General features: G+C 42.3%; 1 protein-coding gene across 1 annotated transcript in view; it reads right to left on the bottom strand.

Moving 5' to 3' along the window:
- LOC139583771 (phenylalanine--tRNA ligase, mitochondrial-like) overlaps window positions 1-24,533 on the bottom strand; it is a 136,851-nt gene that overhangs the window by 104,522 nt on the left and 7,796 nt on the right. The gene's annotated exons all lie outside the window — the stretch shown is intronic.

Here is a 24,533-nt window from a genome sequence, read left to right as displayed (position 1 = left end):
TCCTATTGCCAGGACCGGCCAGGGGAGTGGGCGAAGTTCGTGCCCTGGGCAGAGATAGCCCAGAACTCGCTACGTCACTCCTCCACTAACCTTACCCCTTTTCAATGTGTATTAGGGTATCAGCCGGTTCTGGCTCCTTGGCATCAGAGTCAGACCGAAGCTCCTGCGGTGGACAATTGGTTTCGGCACGCTGAGGAAACTTGGGAGGCAGCCCACGTCCACCTTCAGCGTGCCATAAGGCGCCAGAAAATTGGCGCAGACCGTCGCCGCAGTGAGGCCCCGGTGTTCGTACCAGGGGACAGGGTCTGGCTCTCGACCCGAAACCTGCCCCTCCGCCTGCTCTGCCGGAAGCTGTGTCCGCGGTTTGTGGGGCCGTTTAAAGTCCTGAGGAGAGTGAACGAGGTATGTTATAGATTACAACTGCCCATTAATTACCGTATTAACCCCTCGTTCCATGTGTCTCTCCTCAGGCCGGTGGTGGCTGGCCCGCTCCAGGAGGCTGAAGTGCGTGAAGTTCCTCCGCCTCCTCTAGACATCGAGGGGGTCCCGGCGTACGCTATTCGATCCATTTTGGATTCGAGACGTCGGGCGAGGGGCCTTCAGTACCTCGTGGACTGGGAGGGGTACGGGCCGGAGGAGAGATGCTGGGTTCCGGTGGAGGACGTTTTAGATCCTTCTATGTTAAAAGAATTCCACCGCCTCCATCCGGATCGCCCTGCACCTCGCCCTCCGGGTCGTCCCCGAGGCCGGTGTCGACGCGCTGCTGGAGCCGCGCGTCAGGGGGGGGGTAATGTCACGACTTCTGCCGAAGTCATTGCCTCTCCTTGTCCGGGCGGTGTTCGGCGGTCGACTTCACCGGTCTTCTAGTCATCATCGATCCATTTTTCATTTTCCATTGGTTTTGTCTTGTCTTCCCACACACCTGTTGTCAATCCCATTCATTACCTGTTGTGTATTTAACCCTCTGTTTCCCTTCATGTGTTTGTCAGAGATTGTTCGTTGTCATGTGTTGTGTTAATTGTGTATAGGTGTGCGACGGGTCTTCGTACCCAGATTTGTTTTATATTTTGTCCGTGAGTGTTATGGAGCAGATTACTAAGACTTTAATTAAAGTACTCCATTCTACACTCTATTTGACTCTCCTGCGCCTGACTTCCTCTGCCACTTATACACGCCAATGTGACAGGTTCGGGTAATGCAAGTTATTGTGCTGTTAGTAGAATAACCTGTGTAAATGAAATCTGTTGTTGTATTTTTTTTTTAATATTTAAAAATATTTTTTATATATATTTTTTTATTATCTGTGATCGTTTTGTTTGTCTTGTTTAGTTTTTTAAAATCATTGTACCTAAACTGTATGTGTAAACATGTATATGCAGGGCCCAGCTGTAAAAGAGACCTTGGTCTCAGTCTGTGTTCCTTGTTGAAATAAAGGTATACATAAATTTTTTTTTTTTTACCTATTGAGTGAAACATCCTTTTTTATTGGTCTTTGGTTAAGATGAAAGCAGTCAAAATGTTATTACAGGCCCTCTTGCTTATCACCTATCGGCACCTATAGGCAGGCTGTGTGTGTGAAACGTAGTATGATTCGCGGGCCGACTGGCAACCTATTCTCCTTTTTTTGTGTCTTTCAAAACACACATGATACACTATAGCTCTCTTTATGTTTTATTGGACATGGGCTTGAATGGCTCAATATGTTTTGATGCCTAATTTGCATTTATGATAGGCCATATCAGCAGTGGAAAAAGTACCCAATACTTGAGTAAAAGTAAAGATACCTTAAAAGAAAATGACAACCTTTGACAAGTAAAAGTCACCTCGTAAAATACTACTAGAGTAAAAGTATTTCATTTTAAATATACTCAAGTATCAAAAGTAAAAGTATAAAGCATTTCCAATTCCTTATATTAAGCAAACCCGACATCACCATTGTCTTGCTGTTTTAATTTACGGATAGCCAGGGTCACACTCCAACATTCGGATATAATTTACAAACGAAGCATTTGTGTTTAGTGAGTCCGCCAGATCAGAGGCAGCAGGGATGACCAGGGATGTTCTGTTGATAAGTGCGTGAATTGGACAATTTTCCTGTCCTGCTAAGCATTCAAAATGTAATGAGTACTTTTGGGTGTCAGGGAAGATGTATGGAGTAAAAAGTACAATGTTTTCTTAAGGAATGTAGTGAAGTAAAAGTAGTTAAAAATATAAATAGTAAAGTCCAGATACCCCAAAAAACGACTTAAGTAGTACTTTAAAGTATTTTTACACCACTGCATATCAGCTATCCTTTAAAAAAATATATGATTTAGTCATAAGACCACCCGCCCCCCTCTGTGCTGAGACCCTAGCTCTGCGCCTGCGACTTAGGTTATTGTGTTCTGGCACATTAATTTTTTACATGCATGTTCTGACATTAACTATGGCCTGACGGGGGCAAGTAAAAACATGTTGGGCCAGTGGATCTTGTCAGTCATTTTTCAGCGCATTTTTGCATTCCAGTTCCACTGCTGCGGTCAACTCCGACTTCAGTGCATTTAAGGCAACTCTGGGGGGGGGAAAAAATAGCTCCAACTGGGAAAAATAGTTTGAAAGGTCATCAACCCCGGAATTCCAAGAAGGAAACTAGTGCATCTTTCTAGAGCTCCAACTTTCCGACCTGAAGTTCACTAGTGTCCTAGTTCCGAGTAGCATGTGAATGCAGCACTAATTCCTTCACACAGACAAAGCACATGTAAACTCTCCAGAGCAAAAAGAAGTGCCCAATCTACTCGCTGAGCTTATTTATTTTAGGTTAAGGGATTTACAAAAGTAAACCTTCAATACTGAACATCCAAGCAATATGCTGGCTACTGTTGATAGACTGCATAACGAAAACTACAAAAAGACACCTAGCATTCGTCTTGGCTAGCCTACCGTAGCCATGTCTCTCTCTTTTGGAACATTTGCCTAAAATGGGCAGCATCCAATTTTAAAATCTTCTCAAAATGACATGCTTTAAAAACAAAAATGAATGAAATGAATACAATTGTAAGAAATAGCGTAATGACTTGCATTGCTAAACACAGCGTTTTAATACATATGATAATAACCAAATGTAGCCTGTTAATAGCTGAATATAGAGAGACAGCATGCCAACCTATACCTGCATGACCCCAATGAATTTAAGAACTACACCATGTCCAGGCCAGTAGAAATCCTTGTCGGGTCAGTAGATTTTTGGGCTAACTGACCCGACCGGGCCAGGGAGTAAAAAAGTTAACATTGAACCCTGCCATGTTTCATATGCAGCCATGGAGTAGTGGAGCATAGGCTATTTACTGTGCTTTGATTGAAGAATAGAAAGCTTGACTAGTTTAGAAAAAGGTGTTGAACTGACTGGACACTCAAGAACATTCACTGTCTTCTTGTTAGGCAACTCCAGTGTAGATTTTGTCACGGCCGATGAAAGAACTGGACCAAGGTGCAGCGTGGTGAGCGTACGTTTTCCCTTTATTTTAGAAATGTCACCAACAAAACAATAAACCATACAAAACGACCGTGAAGCTTAATGCTATAGTGCCACAAACAAAGACAAGTTCCCACACTGAAAGGAGGGAAAAGGGATACCTAAGTATGGTTCCCAATCAGAGACAACGATAGACAGCTGTCCCTGATTGAGAACCATACCCGGCCAAAACATAGAAATACAAAATCATAGAAAACAATGCCCACCCCAAATCACACCCTGACCAAACCAAATAGAGACATAAAAAGGCTCTCTAAGGTCAGGGCGTGACAGATTTGGCATTGAGTTTAAGGTTATTGTCTTGCTGAAAGGTGAATCAATCTCCCAGTCCCTGGTGGAAAGCAGACTGAATCAGGTTTTCCTCTAGGATTTTGCTTGTGCTTAGCTCCATTCCATTTATTTTTTTATCCAGAAAAACTCCCCAGTCCTTAATGATTACAAGCATACCCATAACAATATGCAGCCTCCACTATGCTTGAAAATATGGAGAGTGGTACTCAGTAATGTGTTGTATTGGATTTGCCCCAAACATAACACCTTGTATTCAGTACAAAACGTGGATTGCTTTGCCACAATTGTTGCAGTATTACTTCACCATGCTTAAAGGGATATTCAACGTATGCGTTTAAATTTTTTACCCATCTACAAATAGGTGTCCTTCTTTGCGAGGCATTGGAAAACCTCCCTGGTGTTTGTAGTTGAATCCATGTTTGAAATGCACTGCTCGACTGAGGGACCTTACAGATAATTGTATGTGTGTGGTACAAAGATGAGGTAGTCATTCAAAAATCATGTTAAAAACACTATCCATGCAACTTATTATGTGACTAGTTTAGCACATTTTTACTCCTGAACTTATTTAGGCTTGTCATAACAAAGGGGTTGAATACTTAGACTCAAGACACTTCAGCTTTTCATTTGTAAAAATGTCCAAAAACATAATTCCACTTTCACATTATGGGGTATCTCAATTTGATACATTTTAAATTCAGGCTGTGATGCAACAAAATATGGAAAAAGTCCAGGGGTTGTGAATATTTTCGGAAGGCACTTCAGGTCTACTGATTTAATCAAAGTGTTGACAATGGAGTAGTCAACTGTTGCTTTATGTGCAGCAAAGGCCATGTTTAACACCTGCTTCATTCTGTAATAATACCTGTATTGCAGATAGCTAAAAAAATAAATAAAAAGAATCCTCTTAAAAGGAAGCTTGAAGTCAGCAGTTGCAAATGTAGTTTTTCCTAAAAGTAATTTTTTTCTATCAGTGTTTTTTCCTGAGAATTGCTGGCTGAAAATACAATCTAGCAGTAGAGTGTATTAATAAAGGCTATCAACAATACAGCTTGTTTGGGGGTGGGGGGGCTGGCAGGCTACTTTTTCTATTTGGCTGGCCTATCCATGTGCTTGTGGAAAAACACTGACGTGAGTGCACTTGCATTGAGTGTGTGTGTGAGGGTGCTTGCGTTGTATGTGTGTGTCAGGCATGTAGGCGGAATTGTGCAGAGGTGGCAGAGGCTGATAACTTGCTGACAGCAATCTCCCTGAGCCCTGAATGAAGAGGCTCAAATTGATATGGCCTGTCCACACCACCTACAGCAGCTAAATGTCTGCTTTAGAACCAACACTTAAATACACTAACCAGCCAGAGTTAGCAACTATCAAAAGCAGACAGCACTTGTACAGTTGAAGTCGGAAGTTTACATACACTTAGTTTGGAGTCATAAAGAAATCGTTTTTTTAACCACTCCACAAATTTCTTGTTAACAAACTGTAGTTCTGGCAAGTCGGTTACGACATCTACTTTGTGCATGACACAAGTAATTCTTCCAACAATTGTTTACAGACAGATTATTTCACTTATAATTCACTGTATCACAATTCCAGTGGGTCAGAAGTTTACATACACTAAGTTGACTGTGCCTTTAAACAGCTTGGAAAATTCCTGAAAATGATGTCAAGGCTTTAGAAGCTTCTGATAGGCTAATTGACATCATTTGAGTCAATTGGAGGTGTACCTGTGGATGTATTTCAAGGCCCACCTTCAAACTCAGTGCCTCTTTGCTTGACATCATGGGAAAATCAAATAAATCAGCCAAGACCTTAGAAAAAAAAATGTAGTCCTCCACAATTCTGGTTCATCCTTGGGAGCAATTTCCAAACGCCTGAAGGTACCACGATCATCTGAACAAACAATAGTAAGGAAGTATAAACACCATGGGACCACACAGCTGTCATATCGCTCAGGAAGGAGACGCGTTCTCTCTCCTAGAGTTAAATGTATTTGTGTGAAAAGTGTAAATCAATCCCAGAACAACGGACCTTGTGAAGATGCTGGAGGAAACAGGTACAAAAGTATCTATATTCACAGTAAAACAATTCCTAAATCGACATAACCTAAAAGGCCGCTCAGCAAGGAAGAAGCCACTGCTCCAAAACCGCCATAAAAAAAGCCAGACTACAGTTCGCAACTGTAAATGGGGACAAAGAACGTACTTTTTGAAGAAATGTTCTCTGGTCTGATGAAACAACAATAGTTGTTAGGCCATAATAACTGTTTGGCCATAATGACCATCATTATGTTTGGAGGAAAAAGGGGGAGGCTTGCAAGCCGAAGAACACCATCCCAACCGTGAAGCACGGGGGTGGCAGCATCATGCTGTGGGGGTGCTTTGCTGCAGGAGGGACTGGTGCACTTCACAAAATAGATGGCTTCATGAGGAAGCACAATTATGTGGATATATTGAAGCAACATCTCAAGACATCAGTCAGGAAGTTAAAGATCCTAACTGACCTAAAACAGGGTATTTTTATAAGGATTAAATGTCAGTAATTGAAAAAACTGAGTTTAAATGTATTTGGTATTTGGTATGCAAACTTCCGACTTCAACTGTATATACTAACCAGCTAGCGTTATCGAGATAGCATCAGTAGCCACAACACACTTCGGGCCTGAATGCGAAAGTAAAAAGAAAATAAGAATTAGTTTGAAATTAAGACCGTAAATGTAAATTCTGGTAGAATTGTGTTCAAACAAGATGCACAATTTGTTTGTTTTCCCATTTTTTTTTTTTTAAAGAACCATTTGGAGGAGGAGTGATGGAAATGGGTAATCTTTCGTCGATACAGTACACTGTACACTGATTATTTTGACATTGTTATCATTATGATTACCTGTACATTAATTGGTATCATATAATGTATTATGATTACATTCAGAGTATTGCATCTTAACATGGAATACAGTGGGCAGTCAGTGTGATATTTGAAGTAACAAGGTTCTGTAAAAAGGTACCAAAAAATCAAATAATATGGTTGGTGTGCTTAAAGTCCTTCAGCAAGGAGGTGTCTGTTCAAGCCAACGCTCAGTGTGTGTGAGTTCGAAAGTGTAAAGGTCACAAAGCTAATGGTCCCAAAATGAACTCCCAAAGCCGCAACACCCACTCTTTCCCCACTGGCTAAAAATCCAGCTCTTTTCCCACTGCACCTTGGCGCCTCCACTCTCGACCCCTCTATTTCTGTGTGTGCCACTACCTCTTTTCAAACAGTCTCTCACACAAGCTGTCCATAACAACATCACAGCATCAGTAAGAAACTAGAACCTGGCTTAGTTGGTGGGAAAGTCATTGTCCACTGCTCTTCCTTTAAAAGGGGGGGGTTCTACTAAACTATTTGAAATTGTTTTAATAAGTTTATACCAAAGATCATTAAACATTATTTGATGACATTTTTATTTGGCCTTACTGCTATTAGCCAATACAAACACATTGAATAAAAGTCACTGGATGTAACAACAGATAGTCCCCCCAAAACATCTAAAAGGAAGTCCTACAGTGCATTCGGAAAGTATTCAGACCCCTTGACTTTTTCCACATTTTGTTGGATGAAAGTCATGCCCCCCCCCCCCCCCTCATCAATCTACACACAATACCCCATAAAGACAAAACAAGAGCAGGTTTTTAGACAAAAGGAAATATCACATTTACATAAGTATTCAGACCCATTACTCAGTACTTTGTTGAAGCACATTTGGCAGCGATTACAAACTCAAGTCTTCTTGGGTATGATGCTACAAGCATGGCACACCTGTATTTGGGAAGTTTCTCAAATTCTTCTCTGCATATCCTCTCAAGCTCTGTCAGGTTGGATGGGGAGCGTCGCTGCACAGCTATTTTCAGGTCTCTCCAGAGATGTTCAATCGGGTTCAGGTCCGGGCTCTGGATGGGCAACTCAAGGTCATTCAGAGACTTGTCCCAAAGCCACTCTTGCGTTGTCTTGGCTGTGCGCTTCGGTTCGTTGTCCTGTTGGAAGGTGAAACTTCTGAGGTCCTGAGCGCTCTGGAGCAGGTTTTCATCAAAGATCTCTCTGTACTTTGCTCCATTCACATTTCCCTCGATCCCGACTAGTCTCCCAGTCCCTGCCGCTGAAAAACATCCCTACAGCATGATGCTGCCACCAACATGCTTCACCGTAGGGATGGTGCCAGGTTTCCTCCAGATGTGATGCTTGGCATTCAGGCCAAAGAGTTCAATTTTGGTTTCATCAGACCAGACAATGTTGTTTCTCATAGTCTGAGAGTCCTTTAGGTGCCTTTTGGCATCTTGCCAATATCATAAAGGCCTGATTGGTGGAGTGCTGCAGAGATGGTTGTCCTTCTGAAAGGTTCTCCCATCTCAACAGAGGAACTCTGAAGCTCTGTCAGAGTGACCATCGGGTTCTTGGTCACCTCCCTGACCAAGGCTCTTCTCTCCCGATTGCTCAGTTTGGCCAGGCGGCCAGCTCTAGAAAGAGGTGGATGGTGGATCCAAACTTCTTCCATTTCAGAATGATCGAGGCCTCTGTGTTCTTGGGGACCTTCAATACATCAGAAATGTTTTGGTACCCTTCCCCAGATCTGTGCCTCGAAACAATCCTGTCTCGGAGCTCTATGGACAATTTCTCCAACCTCATGGCTTGGTTTTTGCTTTGACATGCACTGTCAACTGTGGGACCTTATATAAACAGGTGTGTGCCTTTCCAAATCATTTCCAATCAATTGAATTTACCACAGATGGACTCCAATCAAGTTGTAGAAACATCAAGGATGATCAATGGAAACAGGATGCACCAGAGCTCAATTTCAAGTCTCATAGCAAAGGGTCTGAATACTTATGTAAATAATGTATTTGTTTTACATTTTTTAGAAATTAGGAAAAATGTATAAAAATCTGTGTTCACTTTGTCATTATGGTGTAGTGAGTGTAGATTGATGGAGAAGAAAACAAATGTAATCCATTTTGAGGCTGTAATGTAACAAAATGTGGAAAAAGGGAAGGGGTCTGAATACATTGTATATCTGAGAATTATAAGAAAGATCAGGAAACATGTTAAATACCTGCAAATAAAATAATAACATATTTTTGTCACTAAATAGTCTCCATTTATACTTCCATAAATTTTGGGAAATGGTACCGGGGGACCTTCAGACAAGTCTTGAGGCCTGTGGGCATCCTAGAGCAAAACAGACCTGTACATATTAGCGTGTAGCCCAAACTGTTCAGACGCTAAAGACGGAAGTTGTCAGATCAGCTGTACGGGCTTCAGACGAGTCCCAAGACGCTTGTGGGGGCAAAACTGAGAAAATCATTGTGTTCGTCAGAGACACCTTTCCATAGAGGGGTCGTAAAAGTTTGGACGTTACAGATGATTTTGTGAGAAGACCCATGTTAGGGATGTCTCATGGTCGGACAAACACCACTTTAGCTCTGTCACCTTTCATTGTAGAGGCGGAAGTGTGACATTGGCAGATGTGGTGAATTGAGACGCATCCAATGCAAAAACAGATATCTCTAGCTTAAAAGAACAGATTTGTATGTTTTTTTTATTTTGCTAATTTGATTTATGTGGGGGCACGGACATCGACACTATGGAGATATTATTAAGGCCCATGGTGCGTGGGGAAACACTGGAACTCAAAGCCCTTTTACTCCACTTGGCAGAAGGACACACTGCTGCAGTCCCTTAATTGATGCCTTGGTTTAGAGAATCGAGCTGCACTTTGCCACATCATCGCAGAGGGAGGCTCTCGCAATCTCTCTCTCCATATGTCTGCTGAGAAAAACAACTACAGGCAGACTCATTCAGGTGTGCAGCCACTACCAGTCACCTGACAATTAGGATGGAGATCAAAGGAGGTGGTTTTGATGGTGACGGTGGTGACGACAGTGATGAAGGTTATGATGAGAGTGATGATGATGATGGTTATGATGACGACGATGGAATCTATGATGATGAATATCTGATGACAAAGCTGACAATGATTATGTGACAAGCAGACAGACAGGAAACCAGACAAAGTCTGTGGGGATGTTCTCATCACTCCCTTCAGCGAGTTGGGGGATTAGGGAGATTCTGCCGACACAGATTCAGTCTAGCCCTAATCATAATGACAATGGTGACTTCAAAAGAGCAGTAGAAATACCAGTAGCAATGTCAACGATGCGGCAGAAGCCATGAAGAGGATAAATGAAGAGGATGTTCAAGATGACGGGATGACCTAAGTCACGTCCTCTGAACCTTCCCGTAGGCGACGCTTCACAGCCACTCATCATCTCCTTGATGGTAGAGAGACTGACGCAATCAATCATCTTTTCATCAGGCATCAAGTGCTACGAAGGGGAGAACTAGAGGGAACGAGGGAGGGAAAATGCAAACTGAAAAGGAGATGTAAAGAATAAAATGATGAATGAGAACATGACAGGTAAAGAAGTGGGTAAGTGAGAGAGATGGTCTGAAAGATGGACGACAGAGCGAACAGAGTAAAAAGAAAAAAGAGAGGGGGATGAGAAAAGGGCATCATGTGAAATGGAAACGTTTTGATACAGAGAAAGCAGGATACGGGACTAGAAGAGAGAAAGTCAGAGAGAGAGAGGGAGGGAAGAACAATAGAGAATAATGAAGAGGAGACAGAACGATATAAAGAGGGAGAGAAAATAAAATATATATATTTTTTTAAATCACTCACAGAGGGAAGGTACAGAGAAAAAGCACCAGAGAGGAGGGAGATAGATGTGGTATTTATCGTCTGGCTGCATGCTCTCGTTTACACCCCGGTGCGCCACGGTAAGGCATGTGGGTGCAGGCGGATGTGGCTTGTGACTGCAAGAGTAATTGATGGTGAGAATTACGTCGGCCTTTCCTGTGGATGTCTGCTCAATGAGCGGGACCCTGCCGTGGACCCAGCGGAGTCATGTTTCACACCAGCTCTCAGGCCCGGACAGCTATGCGGCTGCTGAAGCACCTACTCCATCACTCGGCACTAGCTGGCGAAAACACAACCGCCAGTGAGGAACCAAACTGTACGAAAGTAGTGCCAAAGCATGTCACTATAATTACAATTGGAGAATAAGACTGATAAAATATATCTTCCTAATCAATACAGAAGAGCAAAGAGCACTTAACATTCACTTAAGCTTTAGTTATTAATGTACTGGTTCGGGATGAGATGTTCTGGTTAGGGATGTGATTGTAAAACTACACAGTACAGACTGATCCACTCCACTCCAATATTAGTCCATCACGGCCCGTATGTATAAAGGATCTTACAATATTATTATGTCTTAAATAAATCGAAAAGTTATTATATGCTTAACAGTGCTGGGAGTAATTATTAGCAACATGGTTACTTCATTGCTAGGAAATCAAATCTGCTTCATGCACACAATTGATTACTTTGACCACTGAGGTGCCGGCTGGGTAGCCATTCCTTGTAATACAAGGCTTTGATGCCGCTTCAAATCTTGGAGACATTTGGCAAATGTGTTTAGAATATTTGTGTTCAGAATGTCCGAGTGGGAGCGTGGTATCACATCTAGGGCTGGAAGGCAATCAGGGCAGTAGTTTACAAGTTGGTTGTGTTCTTTGATTAAGGTGAAGGCCTTCCAACTGTGCTGTAATTCGTTCACACTGGTATGGAGTGCTTGAAGCTTCGCTTCTCCAGATAGTCTATTTTAGCCTGACGAGGCTGGCATGGTCGCTGCACCATACGTCTGTTCCCATGGCTGCTTGGCTAACGCACAAGCATTTGGCTTGGCACAGACGTGGCAGAGTAGGCCTGCCGGGAACTAAAACAGAAAGAGCCAACATGGGTGCAGGAAACACAGATAGGACTTGGTAACACTTTATCTTAAAGCCCAATTCAAGCTGGTACGAACATAATATTAACTACAGAACTGGCCTGTATTAGCACTGGGTGCCAAAAGACCGCTCAAAGACTAACCTAACGTAGCAGGCGTAAAGCAAACGCCTGAGCGGAGTTCCCACATCAGGTTTTCAATAGAAAAAGAAGCTAGGTTGGATAAGTTGTATCCCTGAAAACCAGATGCATCCGGTTGATGGCAAATCCACTAAGGGTGCTCAAAGACTAACACATTTGGTAACTAAAGGTGACTCTCTCTGACAGGTCTCTTATGCCTTCTTTCAACATACAGTATCTTTCTTTTCAGTATTTTATTTCATGATGTGGGGCAATGCTGAGGGGATGGGTGAACATCTGAGCCACTAGAATTAGAACTACAATCCAGCACACCAGGTCCTGCCATGTGCAAATATCAGATCAAGAATTTATACTGAAGAAAAATATAAAAAACGCAACATGTAAAAAGTGTTGGTCCCATGTTGAGATGAAATAAAAAATCCCAGAATTGTTTCACTCCCTCAAATTTTGAGTACAAAAGATAATCCATCCACCTGACAGGTGTGGCATATCAAGAAGCTGATTAAACAACATTATTATTACACGGGTGCACCTTGTTCTGGGGGCAATAAAAAGCCACTCTAAAATGTGCAGTCTTGTCACACAACAACAACGCTACAGATGTCTCAAGTTTTGAGGGAGCGTGCAATTGGAAGGCTGATTGCAGGAATGTCAACCGGAGCTGTTGCCAGAGAATTTAATGTTCATTTCTCTCCAACGTCATTTTAGAGAATTTGGAAGTACGTCCAACCGGCCTCACAACCGCAGAGTTTAAAAACTCTATGCGGAGGAGATGTCTCGCGCTGCATGAGGAAAATGATGGTCACTCCAGATAGTGACTGGTTTTCTGATCCACGCCACTACTTTTTTTTTTTTTTTTTTTTTAAAGGTATCTGTGACCAACAGATGTATATGTGTATTCCCAGTCATGTAAAATTCATAGATTAGGGCCTAATGAATTGATTTTAATTGACTGATTTCCTTATATGAACTGTAACGCAGTAAAATATTTGTAAAAATTGTTGCATGTTGCGTTTACAGTTTTTGTTCAGTGTAGATCGGAAACAACAGAGATCAAAATGACATTGCACAAAATGTAATGTCGTAAACAAAATCAAATGCAAAGGCGATCCAATCAATTATGTGGTTCAGAGACTCGCTGGTGCCTCGTAGTATTTTGGAGGTTGGATTTCACCCTATAAAACTGGTACTCGGGGGACAGTGGCTATAAATCAGCAGCTGCAGTCCGTAGTGGCATAAAGGTCCGGGTGGCAAACCGTGGCATCATGCCATCCTCCGAGGGCCATGGCAGGAATGAATGAGAGACAAAACGCCACCCAAGGTCAATGAGGTAATAACTTGTCAATGAGGCCATGGCACAGAACGACATGTGTCAAAACCCTGCTGCCCTTCGAGGTCGCTGACGTTGAAAGAGACATTATACATGGAAAGTGTTCGATATTGCAGAAGAAGTAGCACATAACTCGATGCTAGCTGCTAAAAATATCAACGTATTCAATGATGGCATGGTGAGACACCGTGACGTAGAGTCTTCACACTAGTATTTAGCTTACCTTACAAAAAAACTGTCTTTTGGTATGGGTTTCATTAGTCCATTGTTGATATAGTCCCAAAATGTTTTGCATGTCAGCAATCAAGTTTAAGAGATATAGCTTTCAAAATACAGAAATAGAAAAAAATACCAAAATACCATTTTTGGGTGGAGTGTTCCTTTACCCTCAGCTAAATCCCTTTCTTACCTAGTACTGTTGCCACTACTACACTATTTTGATTTCAAATAAAAGTCAGAAATAACAGGGAAGCACTGCTCCTTCCCAACTCAGGTGGCATGTTGGTCGAGCGGCTTTGGGAAAGCAAGAGCAAACTGCCCCATGGTTAATGCTTCCTCACTGGAACGTGGTAGACTGATGAGCTGGCCACTGATACAGGCAACCGCGAGTCGAGGAGCCCTCATAGCGTCCGTGGAGTTCACGCCTGGGCACTAGGCCAGGGCATGCAGCCCTTGGGCCGGGCCAGTAACAGGTGGTACCTACTCCTCTCTCTCCCCACAGGCAGATCTTGTACCACCAGACTGGAAGGGATATCTCCACTCCGATCTCTCACTCACGCACGCATGGATGGCGCTCCACCCATGCCATGGCGAGAACACTGCTTCCTGTGCACAATTGGCCCTGCGTCGTCCGGGTTAGGGTTTGGCCGTGGTAGGCCATCATTGTAAATAAGAAAATTGTTCTAAACTGACTTGCCGAGTTAAATAAAGGGAGTTCAATGTCACTGTTTCTACGACCTTAACGCAGAGAGGACAAAGCATGTTTGACTCATGATATTAGATTAAACCTGCAATGCCAGGGATAAAAATGACCTGTCTTTCCCCTGGAGAAGCGCAGCACACAGCAATTGTCTGGAGCCAGAGCGGGAGTTGTGAGCGACGACAGCACAAACAAGGTACATTTTTACGGGTGGCTGAGAAATGTGTGGAGGCTGGACTCTTCACTCCCACCACATAGAGTGGGGCAAAAAATTATTTAGTCAGCCACCAATTGTGCAAGTTCTCCCACTTAAAAATATGAGAGAGGCCTGTACTTTTCATCATAGGTACACTTCAACTATGACAGACAAAATGAGACAAAAAAATCCAGAAAATCACATTGTAGGATTTTTAATGAATTTATTTGCAAATTATGGTGGAAAATAAGTATTTGGTCAATAACAAAAGTTTATCTCAATACTTTGTTATATACCCTTTGTTGGCAATGACAGAGGTCAAATGTTTTCTGTAAGTCTTCACAAGGTTTTCACACACTGTTGCTGGTATTTTGGCCCATTCCTCCATGCAGATCTCCTCTAGAGCAGTGATGTTTTGGGGCTGTTGCTGGGCAACACAGACTTTCAACTCCCTCCAAAGATTTTCTATGGGGTTGAGATCTGGAGACTGGCTAGGCCACTCCAGGACCTTGAAATGCTTCTTACGAAGCCACTCCTTCGTTGCCCGGGCGGTGTGTTTGGGATCATTGTCATGCTGAAAGACCCAGCCACGTTTCATCTTCAATGCCCTTGCTGATGGAAGGAGGTTTTCACTCAAAATCTCACGATACATGGCCCCATTCATTCTTTCCTTTACACGGATCAGTCGTCCTGGTCCCTTTGCAGAAAAACAGCCCCAAAGCATGATGTTTCCACCCCCATGCTTCACAGTAGGTATGGTGTTCTTTGGATGCAACTCAGCATTCTTTGTCCTCCAAACACGACGAGTTGAGTTTTTACCAAAAAGTTCTATTTTGGTTTCAACTGACCATATGACATTCTCCCAATCTTCTTCTGGATCATCCAAATGCTCTCTAGCAAACTTCAGACGGGCCTGGACATGTACTGGCTTAAGCAGGGGGACACGTCTGGCACTGCAGGATTTGAGTCCCTGGCGGCGTAGTGTGTTACTGATGGTAGGCTTTGTTACTTTGGTCCCAGCTCTCTGCAGGTCATTCACTAGGTCCCCCCGTGTGGTTCTGGGATTTTTGCTCACCGTTCTTGTGATCATTTTGACCCCACGGGGTGAGATCTTGCGTGGAGCCCCAGATCGAGGGAGATTATCAGTGGTCTTGTATGTCTTCCATTTCCTAATAATTGCTCCCACAGTTGATTTCTTCAAACCAAGCTATTTACCTATTGCAGATTCAGTCTTCCCAGCCTGGTGCAGGTCTACAATTTTGTTTCTGGTGTCCTTTGACAGCTCTTTGGTCTTGGCCATAGTGGAGTTTGGAGTGTGACTGTTTGAGGTTGTGGACAGGTGTCTTTTATACTGATAACAAGTTCAAACAGGTGCCATTAATACAGGTAACGAGTGGAGGACAGAGGAGCCTCTTAAAGAAGAAGTTACAGGTCTGTGAGAGCCAGAAATCTTACTTGTTTGTAGGTGACCAAATACTTATTTTCCACCATAATTTGCAAATAAATTCATAAAAAATCCTACAATGTGATTTTTTCTGTGATTTTTACAGACCCCTCTCATCTTTTTAAGTGGGAGAACTTGCACAATTGGTGGCTGACTAAATACTTTTTTGCCCCACTGTAGATTCAACCCCACACCATCAAAGCCAGTCTCTATCCTACTCACCCTTGGGGGGGGGCAAACATATTCTATTTGCATTGGCTCTATTTGTCCAGTCTCCATCAACCGCCAGATCTGATGAAATAACGCTAACATAACATTAACACAACTGCCACAAAACAATTATCCAGTATGCTTACTACACACTTTCCATATGTGTGGTTCATCTTGCCACTGTGCTGTCGAGCCTTTATAAGTGATGGACATTGAATACAGGGTCATGGTGAGCAAGGTGATGTTGTGTACTGTAGTGGGAATAGAGATTACACTTCCCTGGGGCGTGTCATTGTGGAAGGAAATAGACTAGACTTCTTCCCCAAGACTGCATGTCAGGGTTGACAGAGGCAAACACAACTTGATTCCTCTTGGGACAAAACAAGTGAATTTAAAAAAGGGCTGATTCACAAGGCGGCAGGCAGCTCTCCTTTTGAGAAGTCATTTGAGACTCTGCAGGCAGGGTTGGTTTGTAGTCTGCTGCTCAGGGACTATTCCAAGATTCTCAGCTCATTCAACTATGTCACGTACAAGATCAAGGTGTCAGATAGTTGGTATTGAGGGTCCCCTGCAGGTTTGTTTGTGATTTCTATATAAAAAAAACAGAAGCGTAAGACAGCACCTAGGCATTTGTTTTTGAATGGAAGTTGTGAATTCAGGCGAAATTCTACTCTTAAGGGATACTGAGTAGGGAGGGTGTCCAATCAAAAACCTATATGTTGACCAATGGGTAAAGTGAATTGTGTAGATAATCCTCTAAGAAAACCAATGGTCCAAACCTCATGTCTAGATCATAAAAAAATCATAAGAAAAAGTTATTGGAGTTTTTACCCTTGTAGGACGGCCAAAATTACGGCGACTAAATAAATGGCCAGAGAAAGGAAGTGGTACAAAATAAGCAACATCGCACGGCATCACGTCAGCTATGCTGGATAATGTGCGCTTATAAATGCTACCTGACAGGCTCACTTTCCCGCTGAACTCATCTTTCATCACCAAAGCGCATTTTCACCCACTCTGAGCAGAGTTGTTGGACACCCTATACTGAGCAATCAAGCGCTCATTCCAGTATGTATGCACTGGCATTATAACATACTTGTATTATTCCCTTAGTGAAATACAAAACATGGAAATATAATCGGGTAGGTCAGGTATTTGTTGTTCCAGTCACATTTGTTTACTTTTTTAAAGCTACGTCACACAATATTTTACATACAGCAGGATTTTAAAGGAACAAAGGGTTCGTTCTGCTTCGTGTTCTCTTTTTTGTAATGGATTCTAATTCTGGTATCATCACAGCCCTGGTAAATGTGGGTACAGCCTTTTTTTGGGGGTACATTTCCAAATCCTTGCCTGGGAAGCTGACTGAGAAAACACACTGGTTGTGCCATCTGTGAAATACCCTGAAGGGTTGTATAGACAGAGGGAACACTAAAATAGCAGAAACAGTGAGGGAGCTGAGACCACCTGTGTTGGTGGAAGTGCGTGGGTGTACTAATACTAGCAGGGACCGGGGGTTGGCGGTGTGCAACAACCTTTCAGTGTCAGCGTCCAGATGCAGGTGTCAGTGAATTGACGTGTCTGCGATGCCCAAGCCTACACGCCCGCACGTTAATTCACTGACACCTGCATCTGCGCGCTGTCACTGAAAGGTTGTTGCACACCGCCAACCCTTCAAATTTGAATTGATCACCAGTGAGAAAACATACTGCTTCTCTGTTCAGAAATGAATGCTACGGGGGATCAAAAAGAGTGGAACAGACCGCCATTGCAAAGAAGGTTGGTGTTACAAAAGTTTAGGGCTTGGGCAAGTTCAGGCACGCCCCACAGGGAGACAGGATATATTGAACTGCCCATTTATCACAGCGCATTGTCTTCAGCTATTGTCATGCAGTAAGATGGTGCGTGTGTGTACAACCCTGCACAAGCTCTAGAGTGAGACTTTTCATGAGAACCCATCTATCAATGGTCATGCTTGAGCTTTTTGTTGACTCATTTGGTCCCATTGCAACAGACAGTTGCAGCCAAATGTATTGCACTTTTCTTATAGGGAATTATATTTCTTCTAAAATAAGATGAAATTGAAAGAAATCAACTTTTGGTCTCCGTCCCAAGTACTAGCTCTGGGGTGCCAATACATTTGTCCATGTCATGGTTTTTTTTCTAAATAAAAAATAGTAAACTTAAGTTTACAAAAATGTAATTGATTCTGCAATGTTGAAAAATCCTATAACAAGGTGGAGATTAAAAAGGTTTTCAATTTCAACTTATTTTAGAAGAAATAGGGAATTATTTAAGGAAAGTGCAAGGGCGCCAATATATTTGTCCGCAACTGTATATGGAACATACTAGTGATGGAAAAAGTACCCAATTGTCATACTTGAGTAAAAGTAAAGATACCTTAATAGAAAATGACTCAAGTAAAAGTGAAAGTCACCCAGTAAAATACTATTTGAGTAAAAGTCTAAAAGTATTTGGTTTTAAATATACTTAAGTATCAAAAGTAAATGTAATTGCTAAAATAAAAGTATGTATCAGAAGTAAAAGTACACGTAAACATCATTTCAAATTCCTTATATTAAGCAAACCAGACGGTACCATTTTCTTGTTTTTAAAATGTACGTTTTTTACACCACTGGAACATACTGACAGCCTGCTTTCTAATGCAGAAAAATTGTGAACAATTCTTTGCAGGCTGTAACCAGCAACCGCTTAGCCAACATTTCAACTTCTAACTACAACAACCTTGAGAACCTTTTGTGTGAAAGACCCACTGAACACTACAACGGGAGCCCACACAGCACAGGGATCTGTATTACATCGCCTCTTTTTAATCAAAGTTGGAGCAAAGCTGCAATTATCCGATGCTTCCTTTTAACTCCAAATTCACTTTTCATGACATGTGGATATCTATCGGAAAAGAAAACCTGTCTTTGAAAAACAACCGTGCCCTTAAGCTTAAAGTGCTACAGTTCATCCCTTGGTAAGACTCTGATCTTGTGAGTGCTAAAACTTCTCCCTGGAATGAAACGGTGGAAAATCGAGTTTGTCTCCCAGGACTAGAGCCTTGCATGGGCATGGACTTTATGCCCGAGCCCTACCCATGCCCGCGACTTTCAGGACCTATAGAGCCCCACAGTGGAGGTGTCATAGTACCCATAAAACCTAGCGGTCCAACAGGAAAATGGTTCCAATCAATTTTCCACCATTCATTTGTCCATAGGGGATTTTAGAAACACTTAAAATAAGGGCTGTGTTTCGTGTAGGCTTATCCTGGCGTGACATTTTGATAATCATGTAAATCTCTCCCGGACAAGGTGACTTTTATCAATATATTCAGCTCCATTTACGCTTAGATTTGAAAATGCTAATTAGCATCAAAGTAGACATCATGCAAAACTACAAATTCCTGCAAGCTCCTGCATATCATCTCTCGCTGACACCTTTGCGAACAGGTAGTGTCAATTAATTTATTTTGCACAAGACAGTTCATAGAATTGTCTATTTAAAGAAATGTAGGGAATTTATAAAATACTACATGTAGCTAACATTAGATAGTTAATCCAGAGATTCTTACCTTTGCCTCGATTCGGCAGTCTTGTCCAGATCATCATGGTATTTGTAGTTCTTTATGATAGCCACATTAGCATTTCATTTATGGGGGGTAAATACAGCCGAATATATTGATAAAAGTCACCTCGTCTTAGAGAGATTTACACGGTTATCAAAATGTCACGCCAGGGTAAGCGTACACGAAACACAGCCCTTATTTTAAGCATTTCTAAAATCCCCTATGGGAAAAATTAATGGTGGAACCATTTCCCTGTTTGACCACGAGGTTATGGGTATTATGACTCACACTGTGGTGCTCTATGACCTGTTTGGAAGCCAGTTGTCAAACATGTCCTCAAACTTCATCACTCTCAAAGAAGTTCAGGTCAGTCAAATTAAGTCTCAATCCATATCAGTCAGGTTTAATCTCAATGTGAATCAGCTAAGACCAGAACTAAGCTATGCTAATATTTATAGGAGCTCCACTGTCATTTGCCAGTTACCAAATTACAACAGGTCAGAGTGTGCAATGAGCTAGAATGGATGACTTGGCAAATCACAAAAGCCATTTGCTCACTTATCGCTTAACATGGTCTAATCTAAAAAAGGTAGTAATACAATTAAGAGTTTATGGTTTTATGAGAGCTTGAGCAGAAACCATGACAGACAACATAACATGATCCCTTTAAGGGCTGTAATAGATTGTTGAATCATGTATTTAAGCCAGTATACGGGTTAGACAAGCTTTTAAATAAATACATGGAGCACACCCCATCCAAATCGTATATTGTGTTGTGTGTGTACAGTACGTGTGTCTCATAGAACATGTGTTGTATACACATAGGCATGCATGTATGTCACACTGTTTACGTCAAGATGTATGCCATGTGCATGTGTGTTTTGCGTTTCTATGTTATATCATATGGCAGCTGGCTCTCTGGGCTGTGCAAGTGTGTGTGTGGCTCTGTTTGCGGGCAAAGGTTTGGTGCTGCGGGGCTCAGGAAGAGCTTTGCTGAGCAAAATGGGGGACACCAACCGAGACGTCACCATAGACCAGAGAGAGGAGAGACTTGCTCTTAAGATAATATAGCGACCATAAAGGATTACGAAAGCATGCTTCTGAGGAATTTGTTCCACATCCCGGGTAATATTAGGTGGGGAAGAAAAGTGTTGCTGTGGTCAAAACAGTAATGTCGCACGGCAACAGAACTGTAACACTTCAAACAGTCAGTGCAGTATTTGTTCCAAACTAGTACAAAACAGGCAACAACCCAGTAGTGGTTTGCTAATTAAAATCTAATGTACTGCAGATGCTGTCTACCACAAGCCAGCAAAATAATACTTAGAAATCCATTGATCCCTTTGAGAGCAAAACATTGGAAACTGTGCATAGTTTTAGGTTAAGTAACAGTTTGTGGTTTAGGTTAAAATTAAAAGCGAAAGGCCGTAGAACCACAACCTCTAGAGAGCTTGGCCGATCAGCGATCAAGACCTTGAAGCCTACTGCGATAGTATGAGAAGAGACAACGGAGTACATTTAGATTCTTTTAGCCCTACTTTACTGACTTAGGTTTAATTTGCTTAAATTCCTTTTACCACAACTCCCTGAGAACCTTGGCAAAATCAAGGTCCTATTCTCTTACATGTCTTTGCATAGAATGGGAATTTGCATTACCCTCGATCATGGTGAGCGTCAATACATTAGCTTAAAATGACTCAGGGATATGACGTAGATGCACAGAGTAAACAGCATAGTGGATCAATTTCCGCAACAACTAAGACCATTGAAGCGCAATGGTAGACGTCTCCACTGTTATGGTCCCATACCTAACACGCTGTAACAGCGTGAAGCGAACCTGTGCACATGTGCAGATACTGCGTGTGACAGTGATAGCGAAGTCTTGCATCTCGTTCATCGCAATATCTGCAATGCTGCTTGTTTTATTTAGTTGTCTACCTTTAAGAACATGAATATGGAGCCAACTGTCCTTTCTTGGAGTTGGACTAGGCAATTTGAGACACCCCCCCCTTGCCGCAGTGCATCTCTGGCAATTTCCAACAATTATCACAACGGCTAATTTATCTCGGTGACAGCCAAGCAAATGCCACAACCCTGCACACAAGGTCATTACCCGGGGATTGCCAGCTAATGTGTTTACTCACGTCTTTCCAAACACTCCCCTCCCCAAAAAGTGATTAAGGTTCTCTGCAACACAGTTACACTCATGGGAATAGCACTCAAAACTGCCTACAGCCCTGTAAAACTGTAATGTACAAAGTATAATTACGTTAGTAGCCCAGGTCTATGGTCCCCATGATGAAAGAGGTGTTGCATGGCCTCTGAGGCTTCTGCTTCATCGAGGTCCCTTTGGATATGGATTGAGGTGGTAGCCATGGTCATAATGCATGGCTATTGGCTGCCTTCTAAAAACCAATACCCTTAGGTCATACCTAATTTCTAGGCTACATCTCCAAAATGCTAATGCCTCACTATCGATTGCTGACAGGAGAGGGCATGTGTTGGTGCATGGTTGCTGATGTTTTGTTGTTTTCTAAGCAGCCTAATAATGTTTTTTTGCCAGGGGCCGATTTGTTTTGTTTTCCGCTTTCCCTGGGAATGAAGTGGTTAGTCCCGTTTTAGCTGTTGTTTGAGTTTGTTTGCTTCCGTTCACAATGACCTCCCTTACCTGAAGGCACTGCGGGCAGGTTGTATCAATCCTTATTTGGATGGATTGCATTTCTTCATAAGGAAGCCCATCTTGATTGTTTTGCACACATTCCTTGCTTTCCCCCCTCTCATCATTGGACTGGGACAATCTGACTGGTGGCTATGATTTCTTAAAGAGAGGTCCTCGATTCCCAGGGAAAGACATGCTCTCCAGTGATAATCATGTGAGTGAAGATTTATAGGAGGGCAAGACGCTGCCTAATGGCCTGCCAAACAAATGTGCCGTAATAAACATTTCACTGGCAATCTCTTCTTCTCTTCCAATCTGGGCTGACGTCAAGCTCATCTGACTGATACACCGCCAAGGGGCAACGGAGTGAAGATGGACTTGTTTATTTGTGGTAAGAGACTTGGGTGAACTAATAACCGGATCGCTCTCAGACCTCAAAATAGACTCTAGGCCAGGGCTCTCCAACCCTGTAGGTTTTCGCTCCAACCCTAATCTAGTGCAGCTGATTCTAATAATTAGCTGGTTGATAAACTGAAATCAGGTTAGCTACAACTGGGGTTGGAGTGAAAACCAACAGGACTGGAGAGTCCTGCTCTAGGCGCTCCTGCTGTAAGCAGGTGAACTGCTTTAAAAAAGGGAGAGTTCACTCTTTTTGTTCATGCACATTTCCCACTTAAACACCTTAGGTAGGCCTTCATTTAATCTAAACCGGATTTTAAAGATTGTTGGCTAGTTATTTAGTCATGCCCAGCATCTTCTGGCTAGCCTTTTTGAAGCCTATAGCAATGCAAGTAGAAAGTATAAGAATCACGTAACAGTGCAGGGATCCATCCCTTTAATGCAGCCGTTTTCGCAAAGCAATGATGAGGTAGTAAGGGGACATTTTGACAGCGTAAAAAGCGGTTGTTATTAAAGCATTCAAATACAACAAAAATCTAGTTTCAAATGCACAGAAATAAACAATTACGCAACTGAATTATGCAGCTTGTTTGTACTATTGCATTATATGTGTGCATAAATTATCACGGACCAATGTTGATATTTTGAAATAAATCCTACAATATTGTATTGGGAGAATAGAATTCCACCACAACCATTGTTGGCCTAACATTGGAGCAACTTTTTATTTGTGTTGACATAATGTTGTGCCTCTTCCTATCAATGTCCTTTTTGGGGATACTAGAAGTGTAAGAGCACTGAAGGGTCAAGTGACTAACTACACATTAAAAAAGGGGCAATCTTCGTTTGCTATACATATTGATTTTTTCAATAATACAGTGCATTAGGAAAGTATTCAGACCCCTTGACTTTTTCCACATTGTTATGATACATCTTTATTCAAACATTTATTAAAAACATTTTTTTCCTCATTAATCTACACACAATACCCCATAATGAAAAAGTGAAAAAAGCATAAAAGAAAATATAAAAAAATTCAAATAAAAAACAGAAATACCTAATTTACATAAGTATTCAGACCCTTTGCTATGAAAGGGTCTGAAAGGGTCGAAATTGAGTTTAGGAGCATCCTGTTTCCACTGATCATCCTTGAGATGTTTCTACAACTTGATTAGAGTGCACCTGGAGTATATTCAATTGATTGGACATGATTTGGAAAGGCACACACACCGGTTTTTATAAAGGTCCCACAGTTGACAGTGTATGTCAGAGCAAAAACCAAGCCATGAGGTTGAAGTAATTGTCCGTAGAGCTCCGAGACAAGATTGTGTCAAGGCACAGATCTCGGGAAGGGTACCAAAACATTTCTGCAGCATTGAAAGTCCCCAAGAACACAGTGGCCTCCATCATTCTTAAATAGAAGAAGTTTGGAACCACCAAGACTCTTCCTAGAGCTGGCCACCTGGCCAAACTGAGCAATAAGGGGAGAGGGCCTTGGTCAGGGAGGTGACCAAGAACCCGACGGTCACAGTGACAGAGCTCCAGAGTTCCTTTGTGGAGATGGAAGAACCTTCCAGAAGGACAACCATCTCTGCAGCACTCCACCAATAATGCCTTTATGGTAGAGTGAACAGATGGAAGCCACTCCTCAGTAAAATGCATATGCCACCCGTTTGGAGTTTCCAAAAGGAACCTAAACACTCTCAGACCATGAGAAACAAGATTCTCTGGTCTGATGAAACCAAGATTGAACTATTTGGCCTAAAATGCCAAGCGTCACTTCTGGAGGAAACCTGGCACCATCCAAACGGTGAAGCATGGTGGTCGCAGCTTCATGCTGTGGGGATGTTTTTCAGCGGCAGGGACTGGGAGACTAGTCAGGAGGGAAAGATGAACAGAGCTAAGTACACAGAGATCCTTGATAAAAAACCTGCTCCAGGGTGCTCAGGACCTCAGACTAGGGCTAAGGTTCACCTTCCAACAGGACAACGACCCTCAGCACACAGCCAAGACAATGCAGGGGTGGCTTTGGGACAGATCTCT

The sequence above is a fragment of the Salvelinus alpinus genome, chromosome 8, assembly GCF_045679555.1.
Source record: "Salvelinus alpinus chromosome 8, SLU_Salpinus.1, whole genome shotgun sequence".
Taxonomy (NCBI): Eukaryota; Metazoa; Chordata; class Actinopteri; order Salmoniformes; family Salmonidae; genus Salvelinus; species Salvelinus alpinus.
Note: the sequence above shows the minus strand (reverse complement) of the source record. Positions and strands in the feature narration are given on the sequence as shown.